The sequence below is a fragment of the Malaclemys terrapin genome, chromosome 10, assembly GCF_027887155.1.
Source record: "Malaclemys terrapin pileata isolate rMalTer1 chromosome 10, rMalTer1.hap1, whole genome shotgun sequence".
Taxonomy (NCBI): Eukaryota; Metazoa; Chordata; order Testudines; family Emydidae; genus Malaclemys; species Malaclemys terrapin.
In genome coordinates this window covers 64786471-64811589 of record NC_071514.1, presented here as the reverse complement: position 1 = coordinate 64811589, position 25119 = coordinate 64786471, and positions in this window count along the sequence as shown.

Genomic DNA, 25119 nt, shown 5'->3' with positions numbered 1-25119 from the left:
GGACTGGAAGGAGGTAATGCAATCAAGAAGGCTAGAAAAAACGCCGGCAGGGATTTGAAGAACCACCATAGAGCACTAACAGATAGCTGGTGAGCATCAGGTAGGCTTATGCAAACCATCTTACTAACAATAGTGTCTTGTATTTTTGGAGGAGGTCCCAGCTGTAGAACAGTTACAGGACTGGGTCCAAAATGTCTAATCCTAGATTCAGCCAGTTTACAGCATGAGCCAGCAAGGTATTCAGCTACTATTGACTACAATGCAGGGTTGGATCCTCACCTTAGTGAATGCTAGAAAGGCCAGTTAATTAATTGCCACATAGATTATGTTAGTCGTGGTCTAATTTTTCCTCTTTGAACTTATTACAGGTCTAATTTAACTGCCATAAATACTAGCACTGAGATGAATGCATTGTCTGGTTTTAAAGTTAATCCATATTAAGTGCACAGTTTGGCAATTAGGCTAATGTGCTGAATATGGAGGAAAAAAGGAGAAAAAAAAAGACCTCTATTAAGAACACTCCTAAGGTAGTGGCTTTTTAAATAATCAAGATTAAAGTATTTATGTACCTTCCCTGACCAAGTCATAAAGCCTTTATGGACTAGCTAGGCTACAAAGGATGCTTGGCCTCTCCAGCTGTAATTTATAACAGTGGATGAGAGTTTAAACATTTTCTATTGAGTTAGATGTTAATTTGTACCTTTATGTTAGGAAATCTGTGGCCAAAGTGCAGTTCAGGGAGTTCTCCAAGGTGGCACATGGCCAACTGCATCTGCAATATGGAGGTATGACCAGGTGAAGGCTATGGTCCCAGCATGCAATGGATCAGGAAAGAGGAAGCTGAATTAAAAATCAAGGCACCTGCAACCTACTTAATGTTGAGAAAATTGGGTGCAGACCTCTAGCTCTTAGCCAGCAGCACAGTGTGAATGTGCCAGTATAATTCATTACTACATTTGCCTTCTCCCACCCCTGAAGTTACAGAGCCAGAGTCTGCTCTTGGTTCTGCTGGTGTAAATCTTCATCAATGTCATTGAGTTAGTCCAGATTGAGGCTCTGACCCATCTGACCAGAGGTTTACAGTTGTGTGTAACAGCAAAATCTGGCCCAGAGTATCTGAAACCTTTGCAGGATAAACTAAGCTGATTTCTTCACATTCTTCTGACTGACCTTTGGGAAAATTACCACATTTTAGTGTTAGTATGTTTTTCCTGACAAGTAGCTGATTACTCCTTCCTTGAATTAGAAGTACTATAAATCTGTACTTCTTACTAGTTCAGTGCCGGCCCTTTCCTGAGCAGAAAGTGCTATTTGTGCAGTACTCCACCCAATTATACTTGTGAAGTGGGTCCTGAGCTGACACTCCTCAAGACTGCAAGGTAAACTCAAGCTCTGCAAGTTTCACTTGCTCATTGACAAGCTTATTCTATTTAGGATTTGAGCTGGATTAGGTTTTGATCAGCTTGGCTTTTTGTACCAAGTTCTTTGCATGGCTCTCTCGTACTGAACTGCCCAATACAAGCTCAGAATAGTACAACAGTTCACCCATTCTCAATGAAGACAGGCATCAAAACAGGAGAAGAAAAAGAAAAGCCTTCCTTTCAGCTGAAATCCATCCAGCTTCCCTGGATTTCCTGCTCTCCAGTTCAGTTCCTAGGAAGAATTGTGCAATGTAAGTATCTTGCTGTCTGCACCAACAAAACAATTAACTTTCCATTGAAAACTTGGCATAAATATTATCTTCTCTGGTTAACAACAGTATATCAAAGCTATCTGTGGTATTGCTATCTGCTACAAATCATGTGGAACTGCACATTTCACGTGAATGATATATGAGGAAGAGTTCAGGAATCTAAATAGTAGAGTGATTGATCCACTCCATAGAGCAGGGGTCAGCAACATTTGACACATGGCTCACCAGGGTAAGCACCCTGGCGGGCTGGGCCAGTTTGTTTACCTGCTGATGCAGCAGGTTCGGCCGATTGCAGCCCCCACTGGCCGCGGTTCGCCGTCCCGGGCCAATGGGGGAGGCGGGAAGCCGCGGCCAGCACATCGCTCGCCTGCGCTGCTTCTCGCCGCCCCCATTGGCCCGGGACGGTGAACCGAGGCCAGTGGGGGCCGCGATTGGCTGAACCTGCCGCGTCAACAGGTAAATAAACTGGCCCGGCCCACCGGAGTGCTTACCCTGGCAAGCCGCGTGCCAAATGTTGCCGACCCCTGCTCTATTTATAAGATGGGGCTAACAACTACTGTACCTCACAGGGATGCTGTGAGCACTAATTACTTATCCTTTATAATGTGCCTTTAATATGGTAAGTGGCAAGTATTCCTCTTAGTCCATCAAACATTATATCCCCTCCAGTGATTTGCCATACATGCTTGAGATCACTGGTAAGATCTCCAGTAAGAGAATCCATTAATAAACAAAACTTTGTGGCTTTTTTAGATATTGACTATTCAAGGTATGTTGCATCATGCCAAATCTGCCCCATCCACAAACTGGTCTCTCAGAATGCCAAAGCAGCTAATTAGGCAGTTAAAAAAATTGTCAAGAAGAACAGCTGTATTTGTGTAAACATTGATTACCATGACAGGTAAAAAATTCTGGCATGGTGGCTACATAGTAGGTGCAGCTTAGGACTAAAAACACTTGATGGGCCTTAAAAATGAATAACTTTCTTCCTGCACTCCTTACCGTCTCTCCCCAGTAACTCACCAACTTTGCAAGGAAACTCTTTTGGGAAAGGATCGTGTCTTTAATATGTTCTCACCTGTGATAAGAAGGAACAAGCAATGTGCTAAGAGAGAAATGGGTGGTAAGAGCACCATGTACAGAGCTGCACACAAAAAGCCATTTGCTGTGCACAACACCAAGAAGTTTTATTGCTTCAACAAAACCTAGAAACAATGCTGTGTATTCTTGAGCGCCATCTCAGGGCACTCTACCTACTTACATGCAGACCCTTCCTTTAAAAAACACCTCTGTAACAATGGGTATTCTTAGAGAACCATCTGTGTTATGGGACACTGAAATCAGTGGGAGTTTTGCTATTGACTTTAGAGGCAGCAGGATCTGGCCCAAGGTGCTAATGCAACAAACACTTTTTGAATATACTGCAGATTGCTGCCCATCTAGAGCTAGAAGCGAGCCCTGTTTTCACTAGAGGGGATTATCTGATTGGTTATCACATCAAATAAAGTCTCCTGGACAGTATTAATCAGTCTTGACTTGTAAGAGATGATGATGGTAGTAAGAGTAATAAAGACAGGATGCTGTTAGCGGACAGGAAGTTCAGGTGATGGAGATGAGAAATTAAAAAATGGCTGCATTTCCACAGACCAGCTGAGACTGGATAATACAGGAAGAGTCACTGGCTGAGAGAGAGAGGGCTTGATTTTGATATCATCAGGGAAGGCAACAGAGAGGCCCTGTTGCACATGAGATGAGATGCAGAGGTAGGTGAAGCAAGTCCATAGGGAAATGAGGGAAACAATGAGGGAAATTTTCAGCTGTGTTGCGAAACAAATGGGTACATCTTTACTCTTATGTTGATGATGTATGGAACTTTTTTAAAAACCCCTTTTAGCTGTGTAGCTGATCATGTGGCTTATGACCATATTTAGTCTTTGTACTGTGCATTCTGTACTCCAAGTTCTTCACAGATATTAACTAGATCTTTTAATGATTCTGATTAAAACCTACTGGGACAGAGGGGCATTTCCAATATTTTAAAGCCTGAATCCCAAAAGTTGTGATTGTCTGAATCTGGAGGTCTTATTCAGATCCACATCTAATTCTAATAATTCCAAGGAATGTTCCAAGAGTTCTGCTCCCTCTGTCCAGAAAGAGTACAATGCCAGCAATCCCTGCTGACTAAGGAAATTTGAAGACAGAGCCTTAACCACATTTTATTGTTTAAAAATGAGGCCAGGGGTCAATGAGGTGGTATCAGTGACTCAGCAGAAGGGGCAGGATGGGAATAGACTGTCATGTGCCTTTTAGAGTTGCGAATTCTTGGCTTTTTGTAAAACAAAAAACAAGCTTCACGTACCAATAACTGTGGAAGCAACACACCCAGAATGGGGAGTTGGATTGAGAAATGTTCTCACTTGTTTTAAATAACCTATAATTCATTTGTGGCTCAATTCCAAATCACTAATACATGACAAATAGTTTATCTATCTCCTCCTATGCTTGTGTATTTCCTCTCCATCTCTCTGGCAGCGTGTATGAATAACGTAGGGCTAGTCATTGCAGTGCCTTGAATACACACTTCTAAAGTATTTATTAGACTCTGATTGCGTGATATTGAAAGTTGAGGTGGACTGGGGTGGGGTGGGGTGCGGAGGTGGGGAGCGAGAACATCTGTCAAAAAGATGGACTTTGACCCAAACATGCCCCAAATAAAAAGGCTGGGACCTGTTCAGACTAGTTTTCCCCCTCAGAGTTAGGGCCAAAAATCAGCCCTTCTTGTACTTCCTTGAATCAAAATGTATTCTCTCAGCTAAGTGTTAATCAGGGCTGGACAGTAACCTTAAAGCCATCCCACATTTTGCGTTCTTGTCAATGGAATTGCTCCTCTCCTGCTAGCAAACTGCACAGTTCTCTATGGCTTCTTTCCAATGAACCAGGAACCAAGTCAAGTACTTCCTAGAAGAGAAATACTACATGCAGGATGCTCTTCAGCCAGGTCTGAGTGGCCTAACACAGAATTCTGCCCCCTGGTAGGTACACTGAGCACAATTCTGCTGAAATCAGTGGGTGTGCACACATACAACTAGGGGAGCATTTTACCCTGAATTCCTTAACATTTCTTAATAAGTTGCACAGGTCCAGCCAAATCAATGTTTTTGCAAGTTATGTTTACATATCCAGTGCCACATTCTTCTCTCAGACATAAACATATTGCTTCTTTTGTCTTCCTGGGGCCTGTGCATGCAACTGAAAATAGAATTAGATTTTTAATACTGTATTTTAGGATTTCAGTCTGTTTTGTTGGTGCTGTTTGCTTTAATCCACCAACACATTTCTGCTGTTAAGGAAAAGTCCTTTCTAAAGTGCTCTGCAAGGGTGATTACTTGAGAGCACCAGGATGTAGTGTCTACTGTTTATCTGTCAGCTGGGACAAATCAGCTATGCTGGAACTCAGTAAAACACATATGGAAACTTCCTAATGTATAACCCAGCTGCAGGAAGACTCCCTGAATGGTCTTGCAGGCTCCTGTTTTTTATATTGACAGGTCTTTTAGTAAAGAGAAGGATTTCTGGAAATCCAATAGCTGGCAAAGCATACATCAAACTACTCCATTGACAGTGAGGCAGGGGGCACCTAAACAATCTGAAATATTTAAAGAACAGATTTGCTGATGTTGTCACCAAAAGAAAACCTCTTTAGAAAGAGACAAGCCTGAAGGAATATGAGGAAAATCATTTCTGCTTTGAACTGTAAAGCAGAAACCCTGTATCAGTGTTCATCAAAGACATTTTAAGGGACAAATCACAACTTTACCCTTGTCAAAAGTCTGATGGAAGAAGAGTAGAGTGGCAAACTTTCTCTCCAGTAATGCTATGTGGAATGGATAAGTTAGTCTTGCTAAACTTTGATTTTCATTGGGCAAAAAAATTTAAGCCAGCTATAAGCAGAGCTGAAAATTTATGGAGGAAAATACAAGAGCCAGAGAAACATGTGATTGAGTTAATCCAGGGAGATTTGAGATTTACAGAGAACTGCATGAACTAGCAATTAATGAGTAAGGCCCCATTCCGGCAATCCTTACTCCATCCTTTTTCAAGCAAAATTCCCACTGAAGTCAGTGGAGATTTCCAGACTAGCAATTGCAAAACTGGACCCAAGAGAGGATGCAAAAGGTTGTGAGTTCTTGCTGAGGATCAAAGAAGCCTTTCTGCATTTAGAGTACGGAAGGTTTTTGGGGAACCGGATTAGTGTGTTTGTCCAGAGTTCGTTCCAGGGTTGTAGACTGTAAGTATTTTGGGCTGGGTCCGTCTCACTTTGCGCTTTGTGAAGTGCACGTCACATTGAATGAGGTTGTGGGGAGTAGCATAATGACTGGCCGGGGGACTCAGGATCCTGTGGGAAACTTTCCTCTTTGTTATTTGGAATAGGAGTGTGTTGCACCAGCCAGCAGGGAATTTCAGACATTCCAGGAGGAAGGGGCTGGAGTTGAATTAGAGACCAAGAACCTGATCAAAAGCCCATTGATATCAATGGAAAAGTTTCTGGTGACTTTCATATATTTGGATTAGGCCCTCTATGCATGAAAGGAAGGAGGGGCAGAACAGTCTGTAGGGAGAAGGAAAGGTCAAGAGGTCGACATTTGGCACATGCAGGGACTCCAGATGGCTGGGTTTGGATGTCTGTCTAAATGTTTTGGAGCTCGTCCATCACTAGTTCAAACAGGCATGTGAGATATTAAGTTTCCAGAAAAAGAGGAAGATGACAGAAGAAAGGAAGAAACAAAACTAACCTTCTTTACAGTACTTAGTTATCTTACCTGATTTTCATACTAAATGTTGTGGATTACTCTATTTTAGTGGTTGATTGGTGTAATTTGCCCATTGGTAGCCCGCTGAACTTAACTCTAGGCTTTAGATCAATTCATCCTTGTTTACTTGTACTACAGTTGTTGAGACAACCACTAGGACAACCTCCTTTCATCTTGCTACTGGACTCCTTTTAAAATCCTGGATCCACCACTGCTAGGAAATCCCCACATTGCTCCAAACCTTGCATTGTACATGGATCATATAGGAAAGTCAAAGACGGCATTTGCTTAGAGGAACCCCTCAGAACAGTCCTTACACACCCAGTTTTGTCACTTTGGGGCAATTGCTTCCTCAGGCAGCCAAGTTGTGTTATGGAACTCTGAGGAAGGGATGACAAGTCTGCTGTAGCTCTTGCCACTCAGTGTCTCTCAGGGGAGACACAGCCAGTGGATCTGTATTGTAGCAGATCCACTTTCTTGACCCTTGCTCCTTCTTTCGTATCCTTCTTCATGTCAGTGCCTGGGAGCTGGTCTCTGTGATAGAAGACACTTAATACTGTTGGTCTTTCTTTACCCATGATGATTGTCATTTCCAAGGTTGTCATTAAGAAAGCACTTACCTCTGTTGTAACTGCACGTGCCTCTGTATTCCTGCCTGCAGCATGACACGACAGCGCAGGGGGTACACACCCAAATCTAACACACACAGCAGCAAACCCTGCCGGTTCTGCAGCATCTGGGGGCCTGAGCACCCAGGGAGGGAAGAAAGACAGAGGATTTATTCCTGATCCTTCACTGACAAAGTGACAGTTCAATAAATCTGTCTGAGAGGAGACAGAGACCTGTAAATCTGCAATGGAAAAGGATACAACAATATATCATTAAAATGTCTCCCAGGTTACCTTCCCCAGCTGCAGAAACAGTTCTAGATAAATGGCCTTTTTAAGCTAGTTAAAGTATTTTAATTTGATCTGGGCACATACTGTAAAATATGTGTTTGCATTAGGAAAGACAGCTGTTGTGTGGTAAGTGTACCCTTCCAGTGGGCTCAGTTCCCACAGCGTTCTGGGGCTTTCCTGTCTGATAACTTTAATTGTTCCTCGTATTGGGGTTTGTGACTTTAAGGGCTGAGCTTTCCCGACAGAGTCTGGGAAGGGCACTATGAAGATTTTGATTTACACAGCGAGTTTGAACTCAAACACTGAATAAAGCAAATCTTTGTCTGACTCCTTGGTTCAGAGCGTTCATTGAACATCATAGTTCTGGGATCGCTCAGACAAAAAAGGTTATTTTTAAAAGGGGCTCAGCAGGTCAGCCCCACACACCAGATGAAAGCAACTTTCAGCCAAGCTCCCATTTAGAGAGCTGAACCAGGGATGTGCTGGGCTCTTGTAGTTCAAAAGGAGCGACTCTTTCTCTCTCTCTCTCCCCGGGTGCTCTGCTTTTAACACCATCCCTGCATGTGATTAAAGAAAGCCACAAGAAAGAGGTTTCTACGTTATTATCTCTTCCTGGAAAACAAACTTGACAGTTTCCCCGAAGTTTGCTGGTACAGAATTATGCAGCTTTAAAGTTACCCAGACATTTTGGCTGCCCATCTGCTATCCTTCATTGCAGTCATCATTATCTCAGTTTTACTCTACCTGGAACTTAACACTCCCTAGCTCCCTTCCCTTTTGGTTTTCAGTAACTCTTAAAGATGAAAATCAATAGTGTTCCTTTTACTCCAAGGTACAGACTTTCAGATAATTATGTCATATTGTGCAGCAACCATTTGGAGTCTGTGCAACAAAAATAGCCTTTGGCCCACCAGTTTCCAGTAAAGCATCTGTCTTCTTTTCCTAGCATTTCACTGTTTACTTTGTAACATGAGTTAAGATCAACACACAAGATTTTTATAAAGTGTTTCAAGTGATGTGAATTAGTGGTACAGTTGAGGAAGCCCAGAAAGGTTCTGAAACGAAATTGCTTCATAGCAGAGACCCTAAATAAGTCAGATGTTACAGTAACAGGGATGAGATCCACTGAAAAGGGACCTTTTAGTCTGAACAGAATCATCTCAAAACTCCCATTAGTAGAAATGATTTCAGTTTCTGTTTTGATATTAACGTGTTTGTAAAGGAATTATAGTAATTCCACTTCTTTTTAAGAAATTCCTGATCACACCAAGTGACAGACACAAGAACAGGCAATGAAATTTGGTGGAAACCCCCTTCCCCTCCCCCAAACATGTTAATCTTGTGAAGGCTAGTCTGACTAGCAGACTCGCTTCCGCAATTTTGTAACTTTTTTTAATATTTAGGGCCAGGGCCACAACGCTGTACATTCAGCTAGCTCCACTGAAGCGACTGGAGCGACACTGATTTACACGAGCTGAGGATCTGGCCCTAAACATTTCTCCAATCTGAAATTGCAAAGCCTGAAACTTAATCTATAGCACACACAAAAAAAGTGGGGGTGGGAGAACACAGAGAGTTAATGTACTACAGCAGGCGTTTCTCAGAATCAAAATGTTCTGCGGATATCCAATGACCTCAAGTAGCACCCAACCTTGGGCTAGACATACTGTGAAGAAGTTGACTTATGTGTAAAACCTCCAAAGAGTTTACAGAGTAAATGACACATGGAAAAGTTGAAAGTAGTATATTCTTAGAAACCAATGGCAGGGCTGGTGGGGAGGTGGAGGTGCAAGCAATGAGTAGAAAGAGGCCCTTTTTATTTTTTTAAGTAACTTTAGTCTTGTATGCTTGATTATTTATGCACACACTGCACATGTGTTGGTGATAGCTCTATGGTTTACTGCAGAACCTTCTGATAAAGGTAACTTACTTCTCCTTCACTCTGCTCACAAAAGACCTGATTCTGTGCCCATTGAAGTCTATGGAAAATTCCCATTGATTTCAATCAGCTTTGGATCAGATCCATCTCTTTATCAAGGCAATTTTTAATAAAACCAACTCTAAGCATCTTCAAGCACCCGCCATTTTTTTTTTAAAGTCTTCCAGGCAAATGTTTCCTCCTTTTCCCCTAGAATGTGGAATTTCCCTCTAAAATTGTCTGAGACCAAAGATAAGTAATAGTCAATCAGCCACCCTCTTTTTTCCCATTGGCTAGGCTGACAGCCTCCTGCCACAGCTATGAACTCAGAGTACTAATTTATGCAACCACACCCATCTTATTGTTGTCTTGTCTCGTCTGTCTATCCACCTATAGTCTCTTGTACTAATCCTAGAGTGTGAGCTCTTTAGAGTAGGCGTTGTCTTTTGTTCTCATTTGTACAGTGCCTAGCACAATGGAGCCCTTATCTGGGGGCTACTACAGATACATCATATTGTCTACTCACAGAACTGATGCAGCAGTGGAAGATTTTCAGTGCAGCCTCATGCGTGTGCCTGGTCTCCAACCAGGAATTATAACCCCTCCAGATGCAATGATATTTCATTACCAATACTCATTCAGGCCTCTGTGCAGAAGCTGCCAACAAGGGCATCAATAGAAACTTTATATTGACTACATCAACTTGCTTTATGTGGGCCACCAAAGAACTTGGGATTGGCATTAGCTTCTGGTTACTATCAACTTGCCCTGCAGTCAACCCATACTCTAGAGATGAAAGGCTCCATAGCTTATTCCTGATCCCTGAGTCACAACAGATTGCTTTTTCTGCTTTCAGATACACTGGAGGCAAGCCGGGGCCATCAAACTTAAGTCCAAGAAATGTTTGGCAGCAGTGAAATTATTATAAAAGTGCATATGTTGTCCAAATCTAAAATCACAGCTAACTGCAGTGGAAGTTTGAACACCGGTCAGACTGTTCGTAAGGCCTGTGCTGAATTGGCCCAGTTGCATTTCCTTAAATTGGTGCACTAATCTGTACCTATTTGAGAAGTCAAAATGTCCTATACCCTTCCACTGGTGACGCTGTTTATTTCATTAACTGTTTCGTAGCATAGGCTGCTCATTGACTTCCTTCTACTGTGCCCACCCAAAGTAGGAATCTCATTGCTAAACCACAGCATTGCTGGGAATTGAACAGTGCTCTTTGAGAGCAGACTCCTAGACTCCTAAAGAGTTGTGCCAGCAAGTGATGTCAGCTATTTGCTTTGTGAACAATATCTCTAATCGTGGATAAAACTAACACCTTTGATAATGGTCATTCAACTTTATTTCTTTTCTTCATAAGCATCACAGAGCAAATAGTATCTATCGACAAGCTAGCTGGAAAAAGTGCATTTCTTGGAATCAATATGTGGCATTTTGTGATGAAGACAAGATATATTATAGTTCAATTGGTCAAGATAAACTTAACTTATTCAAGCAATTTGCAATAAGCAATGACAAGTGCAATGATAAAATGATGGAAAGAAATTGGAGAGCTCTAATCCAATGGGATTCTTAAGGCAATATGAGACTAATTATTTCATTTGCATTTAAGTGAATTTGGTTCCACTGAAATATACAGGACTGCCAGCCACAGAGAGAGTTGCCATTTGTTCTGGAGATAGGTACAACATAGGTAGCAACAGTGAATTTCCCCACATAGCTCCACAATTATTCCTCAGCTCTTATCTGAAGGGAGCGCCACCAGGTTTGAAAGGGTAATTCAGTTTTCATGCCCATTTAAAAAACAGCAGACTTGCTTAGTCTCTCAAAGGTGTCCACTGGTGCCAACAGTGGTGGTGGCTTTGAAGATATGGATTCTGAGCTGGAGGCTTGGACCTGGATCCAACTTCCCCCAAAGTCAAGGGTGTTCGGATCTTCATTCAAAATTTGTAGGTCACCCCTGTTTCTACAATGTGTGACAGATTCAGACCAGTGGGGTACAGGAGTCTGGTAGAGGAAAAATATACTGGTCACTGGATGAGTAGTTTTCTGTCCCGAGTGACCAGAGCAGGGGCTGCACTAGAATAATCAGGAACCTGCTAGAATCAATTAAGGCAGGCTAATCAAGGCACCTGGGTTTTAAAAAGGAGCTCACTTCAGTTTGTGGTGCGAGTGTGATGAGCTGGGAGCAAGAGGCGCAAGGAGCTGAGAGTGAGAGGGTGTGCTGCTGGAGGACTGAGGAGCACAAGCATTATCAGACACCAGGAGGAAGGTCCAGTGGTGAGAATAAGGAAGGTGTTTGGAGGAGGTCATGGGGAAGTAGCCCAGGGAGTTGTAGCTGTCATGCAGCTGTTACAGGAGGCACTATAGACAGCTGCAGTCCACAGGGCGCTTTGCTGGAACCCGGATTAGAGGGCAGGCCCGGGTTCCCCCCAAACCTCCCAATTGACCTGGACTGTGGGTTCTTCCAGAGGGGAAGGTCTCTGGGCTGTTCCCCAACCCACATGGTGAATCTCTGAGGCAAGAAAATCCGCCAATAAGCACAGGACCCATCAAGATAGAGGAGGAACTTTGTCACACTGGTGTCAGGAGTGGGATCTTGGGGTGCACAGCGCGGCGGAGGAAGGAGGGTGATTTAAACAAAAAACAAACAAACAAACAAAAGGGAGAGGGTTTATTATTTTCACCACAAAGGATGAAGTAGTGCGGGCACGGATACAAACTACGGCGGCCCAGCAGGAGGCTACCCGTGTCCAGGCAGCCGCCCAACAGGAGGCAGTGCGGCTGCAGCAAGAGACTAATTGCCTGCTGATGGACCAGGCTGCTCAAGACCAAGCTATGTTGCGGGAACTGGTAAACCAGGTAAAGTCCCTTACAGAGTTGAATTGTGGCCATGATGGGATGCGGCTCATACGGGCCAGCCATTGGCTGCAGAAAATGACACGGGAGGATGATGTAAAGGCATACCTTCTGGCCTTTGAGAGGAGACCTCTACGGGAGGCCTGGCTTCGAGATCAGTGGTCTGGCATCCTTGCCCCATTCCTGTGTGGGGAGGCCCAGAAGGCCTACCATGATCTGCCTGAAGAGGCTGCGGCAGACTATCCCCAGCTGAAAGCAGAGATCCTGGCCAGATATGGGGTAACGACAGCAGTGCGAGCCCAGCAATATCACGGTTGGAGGTACCAGGAAGACAAAACTCCGCGGTCCCAATTGTATGACCTCATCCATCTCGCATGAAAGTGGTTGCAAACGGAGTCCGGAAGAGATACTAGCGGTTCTGGTCATCAACCGATACAGGAGGGGACTGCCACCAGACCTTCGTGCCTGGGTAAGCCAGAACGAACCCTCCACCTATGATGAGGTTGTCGCCCTGGTAGAGAGGCGAAGGACAGCGAGGGAGCTGACCCGACCAGTTAAGGAAGAGGCACCCCGGATTAAACTAGCAGCACCAAGCCCTAAAGTTCGGGTGACTGGGCCACCAGGAGGGCCCAGGTGGAAAAAGAGAGAGGCTGAAGGCCCATTAGAGGCCACAAAGAGTCGGAGCACTGAGGGAGAAGAGGATTGTGATGTTAGACTGCCCAAACCAAGAGACCGGGGAACGCCTAGGGCTCCATACAGATGTTATGCCTGCGGGGAGTGGGGACACATAGCTGCACAGTGTCCCCATGCTGAGGAGCCTATGCAGTGTAACCTGGGGAACTGGGCAGATCCATGCTCCCTAATCCACCTTGTGGGGGTCTCACTAACCCCACATATGTATACCAGACCAGTGAAACTAAATGGGGTAGGGACCATGCCACTGGTTGATTCAGGGAGTGCTATCATGCTTATCTCAGGGAAGCTCGTGAAGCGTAGTCAGCTGCTGCAGGCTAAACGTATGGAGATAACATGCGTCCATGGGGTAGTTAGTTAGTTAATACCCCACCATTCCAGTAAAAATCGAGATACAAGGGAACACTACTGAGGTAGCAGCAGGTGTAGTCCCTAAACTTCCATACCCGGTGCTCATAGGGAGGGACATCCCAGGGTTTGGAAACTTACTCCCAGTAGGGGGATTGGAGAAAGATGGGGACCCTAAAATTGATGAGGCATCCACAGCAGACTGTCAACCCCCAATCTTCTCTGAAATATCCCCAGATTTGCTCTCCACTCCCAGACAGGGTAGAAAGACAAAAAGGGCAGCTAAGACCTTGGGAACCCGAATACTGACCCAAAGCCAGAGGGTTGCTCTTGTAGATAGGTGGACCCGTGCAGCTGAAAAGGACGCCACACAGGAGGGAGAAACACCTGAGTCTGACCCCCACCCTAATACTTCTGAACCAGTAGAGGCAACACAGACTGGTACACTAGATCTTGGGCAGATTAGCCCCGGGAAAGGAAATTTTGGACGGGACCAGGCAGAAGACCCAAGGTAAGACAACATTAGGAAGGAGGTGACTGAAATAGATGGGGTCCCCGTGAAAGGGAAAACCCAGGAACCAGGACCCTACTTCATAATGAAGAAGGAGCTCTTATACTGGGTTGCACCAGTACAGGGGCAGAAGGTACAGCAGATCCTAGTACTTCAAAAACACCAGAACGCTGTATTAAGTCTGGTTCATAGTCATCTTTTTGGGGGGCACTTGGGGGTAGAGAAGACCCTGGCACGAGTCCTACGACGGTTCTTCTGGCCAGGAGTACATGAAGAAGTGCGGAGGTACTATGCCTCCTGCCTGGATTGTCAGCTGCACAGTCCCGGTCCCCACTTGAGGGCACCTTTAGTACCCCTTCCCATCATAGAGGTCCCCTTCGAGCGAATAGCCATGGACCTAGTGGGACCACTGGAGAAGACGGCTCGGGGCCACCAATATATACTTGTTGTTTTGGACTATGCTACTCGCTACCCAGAAGCCGTCCCCCTACGGAACACGGCCTCTAAAACTATAGCCAAAGAGCTGGTGGGGATCTTTGCCTGAATGAGGCTACTGAAGGAGATATTAACAGACCAAGGAACCCCATTTATGTTGAAGCTAATGAAGGACCTCTGTATGCTGCTCCATATACATACCCTGAGAACTTCTGTCTCCATCCGCAGACTGATGGGTTGGTAGAAAGGCTTATCCAAACCCTCAAGGCTATGATAAGGAAGGTGGTAAGTCGGGACGGGAAGGATTGGGACACCCTACTACCCTATTTATGTTCGCTATCCAGGAAGTACCTCAGGCATCAACTGGGTTTTCCCCCTTCGAGTTATTATATGGGTGTCACCCCCGTGGCATATTAGATATCGCCAAAGAGATCTGGGAAGAGGAACCTAATGAGGGGAGAAATATAATAGAGCATGTAATTCAGATGCGAGACCGGATAGCCCGGGTCACCCCTATTGTACGGGAACATTTGGAGAAGGCACAGGAGGCCCAGAGAACCCATTACAATTGCCAGGCAAAAGTGCGACAGTTCCAACCAGGGGATCGGGTTATGGTGTTGGTACCCACGGCAGAAAGCAAGCTTCTGGCCCAATGGCAGGGGCCCTATGAGGTGGTTGAACCCAAGGGGGAAGTAACCTACAAAGTGCGGCAGCCAGGAGGCAGAAAACAAGAACAGATTTATCACGTTAACCTTCTGAAACCCTGGCATGCACAAGAGGAATGCAGAATGGCCCAAAAAGACCTAACCCAGGAAAACAAACCTTCCAAACAGGTGAGAGTGTCTCCCGATTTAACACCAGACCAGAAGAATGAGGTGTCTGAGATGATCTTCCGGAACCAAGATGTGTTCTCGACAAAACCGGGTCGAACAACCGAGACATATCACCACATCGCCACGAACCCTGGGGCCAGAGTAACAATGAGGCCCTATCAGGTGCCAGCAGCAAAAAGGGAGGAAATAAAAGCAGAAGTAAAAAAAAATGCTGGAGTTGGGGATCATCGAAGAATCCCACAGTCAGTTGTCCAGCCCAATCGTGCTGGTGCCCATACCTGATGACACCACAAGATTTTGCAACGACTTCCGGCGACTAAACGAAGTATCCCAGTTCGATGCTTACCTCATACCTCACATAGATGAGCTAGTGGACCGTCTGGGTAATGCCTGGTACTTGACTACCCTAGACTTGACAAAGGGGTACTGGCAGATTCCCCTTGCAGAAGACACAAAGGGAAAGACTGCGTATCCTACACTAGAGGGTCTTTTTCAATATACTGTCCTCCCTTTTGGGCTACATGGGGCCCCAGCTACCTTCCAGCGCCTCATGGACAAGCTATTATGCCCGCATAACAGGTATGCTGCTGCCTACTTGGACAACGTGGTCATTCATACCCCAGACTGGGAAACCCACCTGGAGAAGGTGGAGGCAGTCCTCAATACCTTCAGGCGAGCTGGCCTTACAGCAAACCCTGCCAAGTGCGCTGTAGGGTTTATGGAAGCCAAATAACTTGGCTACATTATGGGAAAAGGTCTGGTAAAACCCCAAGTGAACAAAATTGGCCCCAACCAAGTCGCAAGAAACAAGTCCGGGCGTTCCTAGGTGTGGTGGGGTATTACCGACAATTTATCCCCCATTTTGCCACAATGGCAAGCCCCCTGACAGACCTAGTGAAAACCCGTGGACCTGATCTGGTGAGATGGTCTGACGCAGCAGAGGAAGCATTCACAGACCTATGGACTGCCCTCTGCAGTAACCCCGTACTGATAGCCCCTGATTTCACCAAGGAGTTTATCCTGCAGACGGTTGCATCGGAAGTAGGGTTGGGGGCCGTTCTATCACAGATGGTTGGGGAGGAGGAACACCCAATTGTGTACCTCAGTCAAACTCCTTCCAAGGGAACAAAAATATGCAGTGGTGAAAAGAGAATGCCTCGCTGTAAAATGGGCCATGGAAACATTGCGCTACTACCTGCTCGGGCGCAGATTTGTCCTCGTGACCGACCATGCCCCTCTTCAATGGATGTAGCGGAACAAGGAGAAGAACACAAGGGTGACCAGATGGTTCTAATCCCTCCAACTTTCCAGTTCCGTGTGCAACACAGAGCAGGGAGCCGTCATGGCAACGTCGATGGCTTGTCACGTGTGCACTGTCTGGCGTCCCAAGCTGCCCAACCCCTTGGCGTTGAGCAGGGGGGAGGGATATGTGACAGACCAGTAGGGTACAGGAGTCTGGTAGAGGGCAAATATACTGGTCACTGGATGAGTAGTTTTCTGTTCCCTGAGTGAGCAGAGCAGGGGCTGCACTAGAATAATCAGGAACCTGCTAGAACCAGTTAAGGCAGGCAGGCTAATTAGGACACCTGGAGCCAATTAAGAAGAAGCTGCTAGAATCAATTAAGGCAGGCTAATCAGGGCACCTGGGTTTTAAAAAGGAGCTCACTTCAGTTTGTGGGGGGAGTGTGAGGAGCTGGGAGCAAGAGGTGCAAGGAGCTGAGAGGGTGTGCTGTTGGAGGACTGAGGAGTACAAGCGTTATCAGACACCAGGAGGAAGGTCCTGTGGTGAGAATAAGGAAGGTGTTTGGAGGAGGCCATGGGGAAGTAGCCCAGGGAGTTGTAGCTGTCATGCAGCTGTTACAGGAGGCACTATAGACAGCTGCAGTCCACAGGGTCCTTTGCTGGAACCCGGATTAGAGGGCGGGCCTGGGTTCCCTCCAAGCCTTCCAATTGACCTGGACTATGGGTTCTTCCAGAGGCGAAGGTCTCTGGGCTGTTCCCCAACCCACATGGTGCATCTCTGAGGCAAGAAAATCCGCCAATAAGCACAGGACCCACCAAGATAGAGGAGGAACTTTGTCACAACAGCTAATGAATTCCAAACTGGTCCAGCTTAGACAATTTCAGTACTTACTTCCATGCTCTGATTCCAACATGCCAGTGTGGACTTTAAAAAACATTTTTCCCAACCAGGGAAACCTTAGTTATATCATCTTTCCTTTTCCTTCCTTCCTGTCACCTGGGCTGAGCCCAGTCCGACCACAACAGGGGCTTAAGCAGCTGCAGTATGGAGGAGGAGTTTATAATTCTGGGCCAGCTGACAGGGCCTCTTCCTAGCCTGGGGACTCTCTCCTCAAGCTAAGGGTGAAGCTGGATTTCTCTCATTGTTTCCTAGAAATAACTGACTTGTGAAGCCATAAACAAGCGTAGGTAAGAAGAGAGGTCTTATTAGAGCCAGTCATTGATGCCCCAGTTTCAGTTTACTAGCTGGTTGAGTCCTCCCCAAGAACACGTGAATTGCTGGGAAACCAGTACAGAGGATAAAGAGGCTGTGTCTGTCAGTTACCTCTGTCTGATGTTCAGATGCTCATGGATTCAGTTTTAGCACAATAAAGGAAACCCTGCCTGGTGACTTGCTCTAGTCCTGCTTATAGACTACTCTGATCTAAAAAATTAATTGATTCCATGTAAGCAGATGGCATGTGCTAATATGACTTAGCCTCCACTGTCCAGATCCTATTGGTGCAGAGTCATAATGAAGATTGCAGATAGCACTCATGTGCATTATTAGATTGTCCTGTTCTGAACGTCTTTGTCTGTTTTTCCCAGGAAACATTCCTGGAAAGAACACGTCAACAATTTCCTGCCAAGAGATTTGACTAAATCATTACCACTGACCAAGCTCATATGGTATCTCAAACCCTTATCTCCCTCGACTGCTAGAACATTTCCCTTGAGGAGTACACACTGTGTACTTTTCTCATTGCAGTTCTCGGTAGCACAGGCGCTCGGTTCCTCCTAACTTTGGAACAATCTGTGCTGCGTTTCCTGTAGGTCAGCCTCACAGCAGATTCATCCCACAACAGTGCTCGTGAAATTGAAGAGTTTGAGTGACAGTAATGCCCCCGACCTTAGCCTTTAACCTAGCTTGGATGTGTTTGTTTTTTTTAAAAGGCTGTGAGAAAATTGCAACAAAATGCTCATTTTATATTATGTCGACTCACCCTTTTCTAAATACTTTTCTGGAATTCTTAGGAGCAGTGTGCTGTAGGGTTTTCTATAGCATGGAAAAAATTGAAGCAGATCATAAGCTGTAGGATCTATGCTGTCTTGGCATGTAGCTTTGAGTTTGGAGCATAAGCATGCATCACTAAGGTCTGTTTCACTCTGCTGTAAATATATGGCTCCACGGAAATTACGGGTGGGGTAGGGAAGGAATCAGTCCCTGCAGAGGCTTCTTCCTGCCTGGTGAGGAGTACAAGTGATGATCAGATTTGGAGTACAGAACAAGTGATGCTGCATTGATGATTATACTGTTGCTCCTGCCTGAAGAGTAAGGACTCAGAGGAAATGCACAATTGCTAACATGCAAAGAAATGTATAGCTCCTCAGAGCAGGCGGTTGACATGTATTCCTTTTTTAGAGGACTCTACCTGGTGTTTAGCCTCGCTTGCATAGCCTCCATTCACCCGCAGCCCTGGGTAACCTCCTCCTCCCACCCTGCAAGGATCTGCAGTATCAAGGCCTGCATCTGTGTAATTATTTTCACATGTCTGAGACCATTTCCCTGTCTTCCAAAATGTCAGGATAAAACAGCTTTTCACTTAGCAATGTTCCCCATTGGATGTAGCTGGAAACAGACGTCAGAAAATCGTTACCAGGGAGTGATACATGGCAAATGAAGCTTTTGCATAAGTTCACATGTGGTTTGCATGATGGGACTAAATGTTTTTTTCTTTTACATAAGTACTACTTTAAACAAACTAGGAGCAAGGGACCAAGGGTAGAGAGCTCTTAGGCCTGGTCTACACTATGAGTTTAGTTCGAATTTAGCAGCGTTAAATCGAATTAACCCTGCACCCGTCCACACAATGAAGCCATTTACTTCGAAATAAGGGGCTCTTAAAATCGATTTCTGTACTCCTCCCTGATGAGGGGAGTAGCACCAAAATCGACATTGCCATTTCGAATTAGGGTTAGTGTGGGTGCAATTCGACAGTATTGGCCTCCGGGAGCTATCCCACAGTGCACCATTGTGACCGCTCTGGACCAATCTGAACTTGGATGCACTGGCCAGGTAGACAGGAAAAGCCCCGTGAACTTCTGAATTTCATTTCCTGTTTGCCCAGCGTGGAGAGCACAGGTGACCATGCAGAGCTCATCAGCACAAGTAACCATGCAGTCTGAGAATCGAAAAAGAGCACCAGCATGGACTGTACGGGAGGTACTGGATCTGATCGCTATATGGGGAGAGGATTCCGTGCTAGCAGAACTATGTTCCAAAAGACAAAATGCCAAAACATTTGAAAAAGTCTCCAAGGGCACGATGGAGAGAGGCCACAATAGGGACTCATATCAGTGCCGCGTGAAAGTCAAGGAGCTCAGACAAGCCTATCAAAAAACAAAGGAGGCAAATGGTCGCTCCGGGTCAGAGCTGCAGACATGCCACTTCTACGCTGAGCTGCATGCAATTCTGGGGGGTGGGGGTGGGGGCGCCACCACTACCCTACCCCTGACCGTGGATTCCGAGGAGGGGGTAATCTCAGCCATGCCTGAGGATTCTGCGGACATTGAAGATGAGGAGGAGGAGGAGGACGACGAGCTTGTGGAGAGCACACAGCACTCCGTTCTCCCCAACAGCCAGGATCTTTTTCTCAACCTGACTGAAGTACCCTTCCAACCCTCTCAAGACATTATCCCAGACCCTGAAGCCATGAAAGGGACCTCTGGTGAGTGTACCTTTGTAAATATAAAACATGGTTTAAAAGCAAGCTTTTTTTAATGATTAATTTGCCCTGAGGACTTGGGATGCATTCACGGCCAGTACAGCTACTAGAAAAGTCTGTTAACGTGTCTGGGGATGGAGCGGAAATCCTCCAGGGACATCTCCAAGAAGCTCTCCTGGAGGTACTCCAAAAGCCTTTCCAGAAGGTTTCTGGGCAGTGCAGCCTTATTCGTCCTCCATGGTAGGACACTTGACCACTCCATGCTAGTAGCAGGTAATCTGGTATCATTGCATGACAAAGCCTGGCAGCGTATGGTCCCGGTGTTTGCTGACATTCAAGCAACATCTGTTCTTTATCTCGCTGTGTTATCCTCAGGAGAGTGATATCGTTCATGGTAACCTTGAACGTTGAAATACGGGAATTTAATTAAGTGGACAGAGGTGGCCGTTCCTACTGGGCTGCTTGCCTGTGGCTGAAAAGAAATCCTTCCCTGCATTTAGCCAACCAGGGGGTGGGGGTGGGTGGGATCATTGGCTCTGAGCTTTTCACGTTTGGCTAGCAGGGATCTTCCCTGATACCAGCCACGTGGTGTGGGGAGGGGTAAAGCGATCATCCCAGAGAATTGGAGGGGGGGGGTTAGTTTGGTTTCTGCAGGGATCTTCCCTGATACCAGCCACGTGGTGGGGGGAGGGATAAAGCAATTATCCCAGAGAATTGGATGGGGGGGGTTAGTTTGGTTTCTGCTGCTGCATGTTAACAGGAAAACCACAGCATTCAACGGGCTTTGCTTGGTATGTGGGAAAGGAGGGCGCTGCTTTTAGGAAGGCTGCAGAAGCCGAAAGACAATGGCTTACCATGGCCACATGCAAGCCGAATTCTGTTGCCCGAACCTGCGTCTGTGATGTCTAACACCAAAGCCGCAGGCACTCAATATTAAAATGCAAAATGCGACCTTGTACTGAAATCACATGTGCTATGTAATGTGAATAGTGTTGTTCACCGTTAAAGAGTATAAGCGTTGTTCTGTAAAATGTATCTTTTTAAATACTTCTCTACCTTTTTTCCCTCCCTCCTACAGCTGCAAATTTTTCAAGCCTCCCTCCTCTGTCCCAAAGGCTATCTCAGATAAGGCGGCAGAAAAAAAGGACGCAAGACGAAATGTTCTCTGAAATCATGGAATTGACCCGCAATGAAAGAGCTCATCTGAATGAGTGGAAGGACACAGTATCAAAGTACAGGAAAGATGCCAGTGAATCAAAGTACAGGAAAGATGCCAGTGAGGCCATGAGGGACGCTCGAGATGAGAGGTGGCAGGCTGCAACGCTGGGGCTGCTGCATGATCAGACATGCTCCGGCATCTGGTGGAGCTTCAGGAACGGCAGCAGGATCACAGAGTGCTGCTGCAGCCCCTCTATAACCTCCCTCCCCCTTCACCATGTTCCATAGGCTCCTCACCCAGATGTGTAAGAACACGGGGGGGTGGGGGGGGAAGGTTCCATGCACCCTCCCACTCCACCCCAGTGGACAGCCCACGCAAAAGGCTGTCATTATTTTGAACTTTTTAAGTGGCCTTTTCCTTCCCTATCTTCCTCCCAAACCACACCCAGGCTACCTTGTCAGTTCTCTCCCTATGTTTATAATCAATTAATAAAGAATGCATGATTTTTAAATGATAGTGACTTTATTTCCTGTGAAAGCAAGCTGTGATCGAAGGGGGGAGGGTGGTTTGCTTACTGGGAATGAGTCAATCAAGGGAGCGGGTTTTCAACAAACAGAACTTTCACACCGTAGCCTGGCCACTCATGAAACTGGTTTTCAAAGCTTCTCTGATGCGTAGCGCTTCCTGGTGTGCTCTTCTAATTGCCCTGGTGTCTGGCTGCGCATAATCAGCGGCCAGGTGATTTGCCTCAGCCTCCCACCCCGCCATAAAGGTCTCCTCCTTACTCTCACAGGAATTGTGGAGCACACAGCAAGCAGCAATAACAATGGGAATATTGGTTTGGCTGAGGTCTGAACGAGTCAGTAACGTGGGCCAGCGACCCTTTAAACGTCCAAATGCACATTCTACCACCATTCTGCACTTGCTCAGCCTATAGTTGAACAGCTCCTGACTACTGTCCAGGCTGCCTGTGTATGGCTTCATGAGCCATGGCATTAAGGGGTAGGCTGGGTCCCCAAGGATAACTATAGGCATTTCAACATCCCCAATGGTTATTTTCTGGTCTGGGAAGTAAATCCCTTGCTGCAGCCATTTAAACAGAGTAGTGTTCCTGAAGACATGAGCATCATGAACCCTTCCTGGCCATCCCATGTTGATGTTGGTGAAACGTCCCGTGATCCACCAGTGCTTGCAGCACCATTGAAAAGTACCCCTTGCAGTTTATGTACTGACTACTCTGGTGCTCCAGTGCCAAGATAGGGATATGGGTTCCATCTATCACCCAGCACAGTTAGGAAATCCCATTGCAGCAAAGCCATCCACTATGACCTGCACATATCCCAGAGTCACTACCTTTGGTAGCAGCAGCTCAGTGATTGCTTTGGCTACTTGCATCACAGCAGCCCCCACAGTAGATTTGCCCACTCCAAATTGATTCCCGACTGACCGGTAGCTGTCTGGTGTTGCAAGTTTCTACAGGGCTATCTCCACTCGCTTCTCAACTGTTAGGGCTGCTCTCATCTTGGTATTCTGGCGCTTCAGGGCAGGGGAAAGCAAGTCACAAAGTTCCATGAAAGTGCCCTTATGCATGTGAAAGCTTCACAGCCACTGGGAATCGTCCCACAAGCACTCTGCAGTCCCACCAGTCTGTGCTTGTTTCCCGGGCCCAGAATTGGCGTTCCATGGCTAGAACCTGCCCCATTAACAGCATGATCTCCAAAGTGCCAGGGCCTGCGGTTTGAGAGAATTTTGTGTCCATGTCCTCATCACTCTCGTCGCCGCGCTGCTGTAGCTGACACCTGCTGGCCTGGTTTTGCAGGTTCTGGTTCAGCATAAACTGCATGATAACGCGCGAGGTGTTTACAATGTTCATGACTGCTGTCTTGAGCTGAGCGGGCTCCATGCTTGCCGTGGTATGGCGTCTGCACTGTTCACCCAGGAAAAAAGGCGCGAAATGGTTGTTTGCCGTTGCTTTCCAAGAGGGAGTGGGAGGATGTACCCAGAACCACCTGCACAATGTTTTTGGCCCCATCAGGCATTGGGATCTCAACCCAGAATTCCAATGGGCAGAGGAGACTGCGGGAACTATGGGATAGCTACCCACAGTGAAACGCTCCGGAAGTCGATGCTAGCCTCAGTACATGGACGCACACTGACGAATTAATGTGCTTAGTGTGGCCGCATCCACTCGACTTTATACAGTCGGTTGCCAAAAATCGAATTCTGTAAATTTGGATTAATCCCGTAATGTAGACATACCCTTAGAATACATGAGTAATGGCTAATCAGAGGACAAAGTTTCCAATTGCAGCCCATAGCTCTACGGCAGGCATCAAGGGCTTCTCTCCACATAGAAGTTGTACTGCTTTAACTATACTGGTGTGGTCTTACAACTATGGGCAGAAATGGGAAGGACAGCTAACTTTATGCTCTTTGATTAGCCATCACTCATGTATACTAACACTTGTTTGCCTGATAGAGCTCTCAAATGTGCCTTATACTGGGTAGTTTACTCCTGTACAGGAATGGAGTAAGTTATTTTGGGATAAGGCACCTTTATAACTGCACCTGCACTAGGGCTTGGACTGGTATAAACTATTTTGATTTTTAAAAAAGTTACTCCTCTAATGGAAAAACTTATACTCGTACCAAAACTGTGTGTAGAGCAGGCCTAAGACTCTCATGGGATACTAACCAGGAGACTGCTGACTCCAAAAATGAACTGATGACTGTGTAGGGAGGGGCTTTCTTAACTTGCAAGCTCCCCTCTCCTGGGCACCTTATCATATTACAAAAAAACACATTGATATGAAAACATGTTGGTGGCTAAGTCAAGCATTCAAAATGCCAGAGTTAAGACTACCCATGCAGCAATAATTTGCCCCTTTATGCACCTGCACTAGGATACAGTCTCTAACTAGATGATGATATACTCTTTTTCCATAGGACCCTGCTTCCTTCGGTGGACAGGATGGATTTTTGATTTGTGTTGCATTTATAAGACACAAGGTTAAAGTAACGGGGAAGACAAGTGTGCAGGGGACCCTGATGCAGTGCTGTTGCATGGCCATTTGATTATCCTCACCTGAGAGCAGCAGTCAGGCCAAAGATGGGGAGAGCTACTGTTAAATGTGGAAGATCACCCATAAGCCCAGGTCTCCTGAGCCACAACAATGCCCACAACTTGTGACTAATGGAGCGGATGCACGCAGGGCTGCTTGAGGCTAAGCTTTTGAAACTTTTGCCAGAATAGTAATTTGACTTCGGATGTGCAGGCTTTCTGACCAGAAAGGCCTTAGTGTAGATGCAATTATACCAGCAAAATAGAGCTTTCGCTGGTGTAACTCACTTAGTTTGGGGAACTGGTATAAAGAACTCTTTTGCCAATATAAGCTGTCTCCCCACGGGGGGCTTGCTGGTATAGCTAGTATTGGGTAATCTTACCTAGCACTTAACCTTAGGGTATGTCTACACAGCTGGCCTGTACCAGCTGACTTGGGCTCCTGGGGCTCAGGCTGTGGGGCTGTTTCATTGCTATGTAGACTTCTGGGCTCAGGGACCCTCCCACCTCACAGGGTCCTAGAGCCCAGGCTCCAGCCCAAGCCCAGACATCTACACGGCAACGATGCAGCCCCACAAGCCCTGAGAGCCCGAGTCAGCTGCCATGGGCCAGCCATGAGTGTCTAGTTGCTGTATAGACATATCATTAGTTTTATGCACACACAGGGACAGATTCTCAGCTAGTGTAAGGTGGTATGGCTCTATTGAAGTTAATAGAGCAACTCTAATAGGCTCTTCCCCATAGTCTACATTTACACTTGGACAAGAGCTGTACTGCTTTGTTCTCTCTCCGCTGTGTATTCCAGGACTTCAATCAAGGCCTATATATTTCTGTTTCAAAAGCATGTGACCAGAATCATTCTAAGGCCTTGCTTGCAGCCCAGGATTATAGCTTTCCACATTCTCTCTCTTCACTGTTTTAAGATGACAGTATTCTCACTGGAGCAG